This window comes from Camponotus vicinus, unplaced genomic scaffold (genome assembly GCF_025532165.1).
Source record: "Camponotus vicinus isolate PSW18456_S1 unplaced genomic scaffold, iyCamVici1.0 SCAF_14, whole genome shotgun sequence".
Lineage (NCBI taxonomy): Eukaryota > Metazoa > Arthropoda > Insecta > Hymenoptera > Formicidae > Camponotus > Camponotus vicinus.
Genome location: NW_028141950.1, coordinates 11,374,899 through 11,386,962, shown reverse-complemented (window position 1 = coordinate 11,386,962; position 12,064 = coordinate 11,374,899). Strand labels below are relative to the sequence as shown.

Sequence of the window (12,064 nt, the reverse complement as noted above, 5' to 3'; positions counted from 1 at the left end):
AATTATGATGTAGCTTGGAGCCTATTGAAAGAACGATATGACAACAAACGTGTTGTCGTTCAGGCTCACATAAAGGCGGTGCTCGAACTTTCGGCAATGACTAAAGAAAATGCGATCGAGTTGTGGCGGATGTCGGATGGCGTATCGAGACATGTGAGAGCATTAACCGCGCTGAAGCGTCCGGCTGATAGCTGGGACGACTTATTGATTCATATTTTGAGTTCAAAGCTGGATCCCGTTACTTCTCGCGAATGACATGCCTCACTGAAGGGCTCGGAATTGCCCACATTAAAACAATTTTTAGAATATATTGCGCACCGCAGTCAAATATTAGAGTCCGTAAAGAAAGGAGCCGGGGATGCATCCGGTCGAATGGATACGCGTTCGCAACGTCAAGCTAATAACAAGCGCCAAACGGTATGCGCGGCAGTGGTTCGCGGCAGATGCAATTATTGCACCGGAGAGCATGCTATTTATGCATGCAGGGAATTCATCGCGCTTTCTGTTGATCGACGAATTGCCGAAGCGCGGCGGCGGGGTCTGTGTCTTAATTGTTTGCGTGCCACAACTCACACGACGAGTAAGTGTGTGTCGGGCGGATGCAAGACTTGCGGATTAAAGCACAATACGTTGTTGCATTTGCGACGGGCGGAAGTAGAGACAAGGAATAACGATGGCGCGTCGATGTTGGAGCGATCGTCGGGGTTTTCGGGTCGCGTAGCCGCGAGCATGCATGCGAGTGTTAAGCGGGGCGATCACGACGTGTTGTTGTCGACGGCGGTTGTTTATGTTTTGGATAGACAGGGGTCGCGCAGACCATGTCGGGCATTGCTCGACTCGGGTTCGCAGGCCAGCTTCATATCGAGCAGCCTTCTCGAGCGATTGCAGGTAGAATCTCGCCCGGTAAATGTTTCTGTTTCGGGAGTAAACGGAGCATTGTCAGCGTCGAATCGAGTCGCCGAAATAAAGCTTCGATCATGTGTGAATTCGTTCGCGACACGCTTGGAATGCGTGGTCGTGGATCGAATCACAGATAGGATTCCCGCAACTACTATTATGCGTCGAGCGTTTAAGCTACCATCGGGATTAGCGGACCCGCGGTTTAACGTATCGGCGGGCATTAACATGCTTATCGGGGCGGATTTATTCTGGGGACTTTTATGCGTAGGTCAAATCGGAGCAACATCGGAGCATCCAATTTTGCAAAAGACGTTGTTGGGCTGGATTATTGCGGGACGCACCGTCGGCACTGCGCAACCGTTAAGTCGAATGAATGCACTGCACGTTGCTTTGAGTGGGGCAGGCTTACATGAGAGGCAGGGATGCCAGTTTTGGCCCGCTGCATGCTACGCACACAAAAAAAGAACCGTGTACGTGTGGCGCTCGGCGCTCGCGAATGTAGCGGACGCTAATTAGTGATTGGTCGCGGGAGGCGAGGAGGGACATAGACCCCCAGCGAAGATCGTATAAATTAGACGCACGATCGATGATGCAATCAATAAGCCTGCGATTATCAAGACGAACGTTTTGCGAAAATTTTCTGCGAAACGTCGATCGAGATCCCAGATATTCCTCTCGTGTGATATTCAGCGATGAATCGCTATTCACACGAGAAGGAATTTTTAATGTGCATAATATGCACTTTTGGAGCGAAGAAAATCCCAGAGTCACGCAATTTCGAAATTTTCAAACTCGTTGGAAGATTAATGTATGGGCTGGAATAATGGGCACTGAAATACTTGGTCCAGTTATTCTTCCAGATATTTTAACTGGAAGAACCTACGTCGATTTATTAACAGAAAATCTACCACATTTCTTAGAAGATGTGCCATTATTTGAAAAAAACGATATTATCTTCCAACAAGACGGTGCTGGGTCACACAACGCCAGGATCGTTACGAATTACTTAAACGAGAATTTTCCCGGACGCTGGATGGGTCGGTACGGCCCGATACGTTGGCCCGCAAGATCTCCGGATCTCAATCCTCTAGATTTTTTCTTATGGGGATACTGCAAGGAAGTAATTTATAAAACGCTTCCCGAAGATATTGAAGATCTGGAGACAAGATTACGATTCGCTATTTGGAATATTGACGAAGAAATAATGGAAAACGTCGAAAGAAACTTATTAAAACGCATGAGAGCTTGCATTAGGATGGATGGCGGGCATTTTGAGCATCTGCTTTAAAATTTTTTTTAGTCAATCCGCTCTTTTCAGAGCGACCAATACATTTTCACGTTGGAACATTTCATTGTGAGCAGAATAAAAATAAATTTTTCCAAATGTAATTTTAATTACATTATTCTTGCGATTGACTTAAATCTTCGCATCGTGAATGCAATAATTTCGAAAACGTAATAACGTATAACACATGCTTTTTAAAATAATAATTATTTATTATAATTAGAAATAGTTATTATTTATAATAAATAATTAATTTTTTAAGTATGTCATTATACGTTTCATGTTTTCTACCGCATTCGCAATGCGAAGGTTTTAGCCGATCGTTCGTCTTATCTCGCGTCAATCACGCGCCACGCGCAAGTCGTTTGTTAGATGTCGCGTGTCGCGTTTCTGGCAACATAACTCTTGTGTACTAGTGTTGCGGTTCTGTGATTGGAGTTTTTTTTTAAATACTACTCAGATATTTATAACTACACTTAGTATCGATTTTGTACTACTTTATCGACTTTGTACGTATCTACAGAGATGTACAGGCATGATGGCGCTGCCTATGCCACCATTTTATTCTGAATAAAAAAAAAATAACTCTTGTGGTCGCGCAGTCTCCGCGGTCCGTCGCTTCGCGTCGAGTCATGTGCTGTTTGCATTCGCGTTTCTTTGAAAGTAATTTTTGGTATCGATAAATCAATAGTGAGTGAATAAACAGTAAACTCGTTATCGCGTAATCTGTATTGTGTCAATCGAGTGTGAGACTAATAATCGAAAAAATTTCGATGTGTCGCACATCTCTAGCAATCATAACCGTGCAGCAGATAACAACAATACATAGCATGAAGATTCGCTACGCTACTACAAGGTGAGTGAGCAAGTGAGTAAGCAGGTGAGTGAGTGAGTGAGTGACCGAGAGAGTGTGAGTGAGAAACTGAATGAGAGAGTGTATGAGTGTTGCGTAAAAGAGAGAAAGAGAGCGAGAAAAAATGTGCGTGCGTGTGTATGAATGTCTGTCCCTCCTACCCTCCCTCTCTCCCTCTCTCTCTCTTTCTCTCTCTCTCTTACGCACACACTCCGCCATACACACATCGCGTGTAGCAATTAGCTGATTGCAACGTCGGACGGCCGGCGATCCGGAACAACTTTTCATTATTAAAATAACGTTATTTTAAGGAACACGTATTTCTGACGTAATTCTAAGACATTTTCTTCTTTACCAAAATTTTATTTAAAGCATAATTTTATGTTATAAGATAAAATAGTTAGCGACTCATGCGGTGGTAATCACCCATCGGGCGGTTAGCTGCGCCCGCGCTCGCGGCACGCCGCGTTGCTCCTGCCTGCCTTCTGTACCCGACGCGTGATTTACTAACTATTTTTGCTCATAATTCAAAAACTACGCTTCAAATCAAATTTTGGTAAAGGAAAAATTGTCTTAGAATGGTGTCAGGAATACGTCATTTTATAGACAGAACATTTTTCGGGATCGCCCTGTATATATATATATGTATATATACAGGGTTTGTCAAAAGTGTGGAAACCCCTAAATATCTCACAAACGGTGCATTTTAGAAAAAAATGTTTCAGGCAAAAGTTGTTTGGTTTCAAAGGGGCCATAAGACGGTACCATTGGTTTGACCTTGAAGAGTCATTGGAAGGTCACGTGAAGGTCACTTGAATTTTTTTAAATGGAACACCCTATATATTTTTGCATACTCTGGTAGCTTATCTCGAGAGCTTTCCAAAACATTATAATTAAGTACCTTTTCGTTAAGTACCTTTTGAGTTAGGAGGCTTGAAATTATTTCTTAATTTTACATAAACCGTAAAATATCTTGTAAAATATTTATTTTTCGATTATCTTACCTTAATACTTTTACGTACAAAATAATGAGAGGAATCAATTGGTATAAAGAAAACACATAGTTGTTTTGAAGAAAAAATATGTAATTTGCAATTAACAATTCCATATTTTTTCTTAAAAACAACTATGTGTTTTCTTTACACCAATTGATTCCTCTCATTATTTTGTACATAAAAATATTAAGGTAAGGTAATCGAAAAATGAATATTTTACAAGATATTTTACGGTTTATGTAAAATTAAGAAATGATTTCAAGCCTCATAACTCGAAAAGTACTCAATAAAGAAATACTTGATTATAGTGTTTTGGAAAGCTCTCGAGATAAGCTACAAGAATAAGAAATAAAAAATAGGGAGTGCCATTTAAAAAAATTGAGGTGACCTTCACGTGACCTTCAAATGACTCTTCAAGGTCAAACCAATGATACCATCTTATGGCCCCCTCGAAACCATAAAACTTTTGTCTGAAACATTTTTCTCTAAAATGCTTTGTTTCCGAAATAATTGCGTGCGTTAATTAAAATGGCTCACCCTGTATATATATATATATATATATATATATATATATATATATATATATCTTTTATATGTCATATAACATAATGTAAAAATTTTATTTTATTATATTCTCGTAAAACATTAATTATATGCAATATTTTAGATACATTAATGGGGATTTTTATAAAAGATACTTTAAAGATGGATTATCTCATGATCATGCATGGTGTCAAAAAAGAAGATCATTTATTTATGGCATTAGTTGCATCTATATTGGAGAATGCTGCTGGTGTTAAACAAGGCTGTGGAATAACGGATGATATCATGACAGGTACAAAAAAGAAATAAAATATAACATGGTCCTGGAAATAAATATAATATATAATATAATAATAATAATCTGATATGATTTTTGGGATAAATTAAAATTACAATATCGAAATTATTATTCAATGATGTTACAGGTGAAAAATATTTTGGATTATGGAATAACGATTTGAAACATGGCAATGGTTTAATTGTAACACTTGATGGCATTTATTATGAAGGAGCTTTTACGCAAGATGTCCTAAGATGACTATACATTCACGAATCTCTTCTTAATATAAGAAACATTGAAGATATAAATTATATTGATAATTGAAATATATATATTGACATTGTGTGTGTCTGTTGAAGGGTCATGGAGTAATGATATTCGAAGATGGCACGCATTATCAAGGAAAATTCAAATCTGCAGGGATAAAAGGTTTTACTTTTAAAAAATTTATAATGAAGACACAATAACATTTAAGCCCATTGAAGAGGAAGTTTGTAACAGCATAATGTGTTAAATATAAGTCGCATTTTTTAAATAATGTATGTAATTTATATGCAGCTGAATGTATAATAATTTTCCATGAGATTTATAACTATTTACATAGAAAAAAATAAAATATTATAGATAAATGTAAAAGTTACGCAATATGTTAATGTGGATGTATAGATCTATATGTACCTAGTTATAGTATCTCTGATTTCTATTTAATTATTATAATATGCCTTTTTTTAAATATAATATTCTTCAAATGATAGCATTGTATGTGTATATGCATATGTTTATATACATACATACACACACATAGTGTGTTTGAAAAGTATGTATATATATATATATATATATATATATATATATATTTATTTATTTTTATCAATAATATAATTCTTATCAATATATAAAATAGCAAATCTTGTCATACACGGCGTGATAGCAAATTTGTGGCAGAAATAGATAAAAGCTTATCGTAATAATGCGAATCGTATAAATTATTAATGAGTTCCATTAAACAGGTTTTAATAAAATTAATTAAATTTTACATTAACAAATAAATAAAAATAATAATTAAATTAGAAAACAAAAAATAAGAACATTTCTAATCTAATTATTTTTATTTATTTGTTGATGTAAAATTTAATGATGTAAAATTTAATTAATTTTATTAAAACCTGTTTAATGGAACTCATTAATTTATACGATCCGCATTATTACGATAAGCTTTGTCTATTTTTGCTACAAATTTGCTATCCTGGCGTGCCTGGCAAGGTTTACTCTGTTCTTACCACAAATTTGCTGTCATGCTATGCAAGTCAACGTTTGTCCTATTCTTGCCATAAATTTGTTATCCTGCCGTGCGTGGCAAGGTTTGCTCTATTCTTGCCACAAATTTGCTGTCATACTATGCAAGGCAAGGTTTGTTCTATTCTTGCCATAAATTTGTTATCCTGCCGTGCGTGGCAAGGTTTGCCCTGTTCTTGTTACAAATTTGCTGTTGTACTGTACATCGCAAAATTTGCCGTATTATTTAACGCAACGTAAAATATGCGTCATGCTATTGCGATAAGCATTGTCAGCAAAAGATAAGCTTTTTGCGGACACACCTTGTCGTAATTTTGCTACAAAGGCATGCTCGAATTTGCTGCAAACTTTACGTAAAGTTTGCATCATTTTGCTATCTGGGTATATTCCAATTATAAAAATTTCTGTTCAATGTACACTCACTGAATTTCCGGTCTCACATGAAAATTGTAAAATTCTTCTGAAGCTTATATTGATGACGAAGAGCTTGGCAGATGACTTGACGATGAAGTTGGCCAGATGTTTAAAGCCTGTAACTGAGTGTTATGTGGTGTATTTAATTGGCTACCAATGTGTTGTGTATGAGTAGCGGCAGCATGTGGTTTATATGTGAATGTTTGCGTTGTATCATGAAAATTTCGTGCGTAGGATGATGACTGTGATGTTTCATACATAAAAGATGCTTGTGTTGTGTGAGTGACTATTGATGGTTGTGCGTAGGATGATGACTGTGTGTTTTCATGCATAAAAGGTGTTTGTGTTGTGTGAGTGACTGTTGATGGTTGTGCGTAGGATGATGACTGTGTGTTTTCATGCATAAAAGGTGTTTGTATTGTGTGAGTGACTGTTGATGGTTGTGCGTAGGATGATGACTGTGTGTTTTCATGCATAAAAGGTGTTTGTGTTGTGTGAGTGACTGTTGATGGTTGGGCGTAGGATGACTGTATGCTTTCATGCATAAAAGGTACTTGTGTTGTGGGAGTGACTATAAATGATTGTGAGTTAGTGAGTGAATGATTAGCATACATATTAGTATCAGGCGAATGACTCTCTAATACTCCCCGTAACTCAGCGACATCCTTTTCTAATTGAGTGCCCTGTAGCTCCGTCATCTTTCTTCCTGAATCTTCCGCCTCGTCCGAAGATGTTTGAAATCGTCGCGGTTTGATAATATTCCGTTTGGGACGATTCTCCATATCCTTTCTGTAAATATATATATATATATATATATATATATATATATATATATGGGATTAATAATAGGTACTTTCCATTTAGTGACACAAGTCGATACAAATCTAAGGTCTGTTTTTTTAGCTGCAGAATTCAGAGTTTATCTTTTCCTTTTCAATGTGGAGTAAAAAAATAAACTTTAAACTGGTGCAGCTAAAAAGAACAGACCTTAAATTTGTGTCATTGAATGGAAAACACCCAATAAAGTGAAATAAAAAAGTATACATATACATATTCAAATATTATTCTTAAAGAGGGAAACCAGAAGTCACCAGTAGTTGGAGAATATATAGAACATTCAAGAAAATCAATACATGCAAAACAGTTCCTAGAAAAAATTAAAAAATTAGATATTATTTTATGCAAGAAAATCAGAAAATAGCAAATTAAACGACAGAAAAAGCAAATGAATAATCATATAACTTACATAATTACATTTGTATATGTTTTAAGTATGATTCCTGTTTTGATTCTCCTCAAGCGCAGAAATGTAGAGAGCATCTAAAATATTTGAAGAATTCAGTAATTATTATATCCATTATAATTAAACTGAGTGAAAATTATATGACACAATTATACTAACCTGTATTCCAGTCATCCTGGAGATTTTGTTTTTCTTCCTGTAAATTATATCTAACGGAACAGCTGTAAATGTGTTTTTATTTTTTTACAGATTATCTGTATGTATAATTGCACTAACTATATACTCACTGCTAACTTTTGACTCATTTTCATCACTACTACTGTTATCTATTGATGAACCACTCCAATAAGACATTTTATAACATTTAAAGCGTACCTCATTTACTTGAATACAAAAAATTTCACTACTTATTGCGGAACATTAAATATTTGAAGTGCTGAGGATAAAATGCCAATATCATAAAATGAATCTATCTTTTAAAATTTTTTTACAACCAGATAATATGTGGTTTTGTCCATGAAGATATTAACAATGAGGCAAATCGATCCGTCATGTAAAATACAGCAATTATCTCGTGTATCCAAACTCAGCAAAATTCTGTTGAATATCAATTTCCGATATTGACAGTTGTTTGGATTAATATTAGGCGGAAGAGGACCTTTATTATGCGCTGAAAATACTTGCGTAGAAGAATCAGTGAGTTTGGAAAAATAAGTTTGACTACGATGCAAATTTGTTTCACAAGCTTCCATCTCTGACATTTTATTGGAAAATTGTTGAAGAGGAAAATTAGGTTTTCTACAATATTTTCTGAAAAGTGGCATATTATTTTCATAAGGAAAAGCAGAAAATGAATCAAGGGGACCTAATTGCCTCACGTCATTTGTGAGATGAAGAAGACCATGCACATTATATGAAATGAATGCTGAACCATACAGATTCTCGCATCGCGCAACAAATTTTTGTAGAGCAATCTCAGCAAAGTTTAAATATGCTTGTGATGGTGAAGTAGAAATCAATATTCTTATGGCAGTATGCACAAACAAAAAATGAGTATATACTTGTTGATTCAGAAGACCGTATGTTACTACTGGACCTGTATACAATAAAAATTGACGAAATTCTGTTGCCTTGTATTTAGAAAATTGATTAATTGTTCTAGGACGTCTTGCAAAATCTGATAGACAATATGTTTTAAGATTATCTAATCTTTGAGATATTACAGCAATGGATTTTGCTGGTAATTTTGAGAAACGTGTATATTTACCACATATCCATGCGGATAAAAGTTTCTTCATAACGCCCAAACATACTAGATGCATATATTCAAAGGGAACTTGTGAAACCTTACCTATGGGTAACATTGACAATGGACTTTTGCCATCTTTGTGATGATCTTCATCTATACACCTTAGATATTCTTCATTTGTTCGAAGAAGATGATTAATACCACCAAATGTATATCTGCCTTCACATCGCAAACCAGAAACTTTGCACTTCGAACAAGGATTTCCAGATGTATTATCTCTGTGATTAAGAACAAAAGCACGAGCTAGTGCATCGGCTATAAAACATCTTAAACGTATTGGTATCTTATTACCAGCAAAATCTATACCACCGTTACTTATTATATTGTTAACATCGGTAACAAATTTTTCAAAAAATAAATTAGGATCATGTGGTTTTTCAGCGCCACTATATATTCCAATTACTATTGGCCTTGTACACAGTCTGTCCCAGATCCGATGAGACTGGTCTAAAAAAAAATACAAAGCGTTTATTATTTTGATTTTTTATTCTTGTTTATTCAAAATAGTCTCCTTCTGAGTCAATACAGCGCTGGAAACGTTCAACAAATTTTTCGAAACATTTTTTATACTCATCGGCTGGAATGGCCTTTAGTATGGCGGTCGAAGTCTTTTGGATGACCGGGATGGTATCGAAATGATTTCCTTTCATCGCCAATTTCAGTTTGGGGAATAGCCAGAAGTCGCACGGAGCCAAATCAGGTGAATACGGTGGATGATCGATAACAATGATGCCGTTTTTGGTCAAGAATTCACGTACCATGATGGCTTTGTGCGATGGTGCATTATCGTGCAACAAAAACCAACTGCCTGGCTCTCGATATTCCGGTCGAACTCGTCGAATTCTGGCCCACAATCGTTGTAGAACTCCCAGATAATATTCTGCGTTCACCGTCTGACCAGAATTCGACGAGTTCGACCGGAATATCGAGAGCCAGGCAGTTGGTTTTTGTTGCACGATAATGCACCATCGCACAAAGCCATCATGGTACGTGAATTCTTGACCAAAAACGGCATCATTATTATCGATCATCCACCGTATTCACCTGATTTGGCTCCGTGCGACTTCTGGCTATTCCCCAAACTGAAATTGGCGATGACAGGAAATCGTTTCGATACCATCCCGGTCATCCAAAAGACTTCGACCGCCATACTAAAGGCCATTCCAGCCGATGAGTATAAAAAATGTTTCGAAAAATTTGTTGAACGTTTCCAGCGCTGTATTGACTCAGAAGGAGACTATTTTGAATAAACAAGAATAAAAAATCAAAATAATAAACGCTTTGTATTTTTTTTTAGACCAGTCTCATCGGATCTAGGACAGACTGTGTATATTTAATATTTGCAAGTCTACATTGAATTGGCCAGATGTGATTACTTCCTACTCTATCTAAACTACATCCATCTGTATTAAAATCGATTTCTAATTCATATGGTACAGATACCGAAGGAAGACGTGATAATGTTTTAACAATTTCTGCCTCAAGAGAGAAATGAATATATTTTCCTGGATCTACTTCGGATACGACAACAGGTGTTCGTGGAGTTTTTAAAAGAGTTCTAACATCTTTTGGAAACGAAGAGAAGCATGTGTGTGTTCGAAGAACAGATAAAATATTATTACTCTGAACATGTGTAAAATTATTATTGACAAAACACGCGGCTAAACGATCTTGAAATGTTTCTTCAATGGAAGAAATACTGAGAGATGAGGAAGTGGAATCTTCACTGTCATTACTATTACTATTAGACAATATACCATTATCGATATTATTGGTATCTGTAATATTATAGATATTATTAGCAACATTATCCGTAAAAGAAACTTCATTGTCTGTCCGAAAAGAATCAGCAACGTGAAAGGAAGCAGCATTATCCGGCTGCTCGGGCGTAACAGGATCTTGTGAAACATTTAAATGTAAAGTATTTTTAATTTCCAAAGTAATTCGCCTTCGTTGTCTCGCAGACAACCGGTGAAAAGATTTACGCGAAACAGAATATTTAACTGATTTCATACTCGCCTGAAAAATCTTCTAATTATATCCTCTGCGATAACCTTGCGACACTCAAAACTCGAAAGCTCGTCTCGAAAGTCTCAGAATCTTCTAGAATTATGACCTCTGCGATAACCTTGAAGCACGTGGTAGCACTCACGGTGGTTGAATTCAGAAGAACACGGAAACAGTGCTGGAGGTGCTAGGACAAAAATTCGCGCATGCGTAGTAGCGCGCATTAAACGCGCGCAAACATACGTGACACATATGACTACGTCATGGACGGCAAGGTTTGCTCTGTTATTTGCGTAAATTTTGCGTCTCATCGTGCCAGAGCAAACCTTGCTCTATTTTTGCCACAAATTTGTTATCACGCCATGCACGGCAAGGTTTGCTCTGTTATTTGCATGAATATTGCGTCTTATCGTACTAGAGTAAACTTTGCTCTATTTTTTTCGTAAATTGTCTGTTATACCGTGCATGGCAAGATTTGCTCTGTTTTTGTCACAAATTTGCTTTATATCGCGTATAACAAGATTTGCTATTATTGACGTAAAGTTTGTATTTCACTATGATAACATCATTTGCTCTCTTCTATAAGTAAAATTTACGAACAAGCTTTTTTCTGTTAATTGCAGCATCATGTAACGAAAAGTTTTGCCGTAAATTTGCTCGAAATATTTAGACAAGACGAAGCAAGGCAAATGTTTGCCAGAAAATTGTTGTTAAAATTAAAGTAAACTTTGCCGCAAAGCTTTAGCGAAACGTGATTTTATCACTCTTGGCTAGCTGGGTATATAATTTAAAAAAAAAGTTTTACGCAAGTTTTAAATCGCACAGTCTTTAAATCGAAGTAACCCAGCAAACACAGATTATAACTGTTATGTAACACAGAAATAACACGTAATATAACAGCTGTTACACGTTATTAACATTAATGTTACATAATTTCTT

The 12,064-nt window shown here is 36.2% G+C and overlaps 1 pseudogene; it reads right to left on the bottom strand.

Annotated features, from left to right (window-relative positions):
- Nucleotides 1–6,571: 6,571 nt before the first annotated feature.
- On the bottom strand, nucleotides 6,572–10,280 carry LOC145964859 (uncharacterized; annotated as a pseudogene).
- Nucleotides 10,281–12,064: the final 1,784 nt, after the last annotated feature.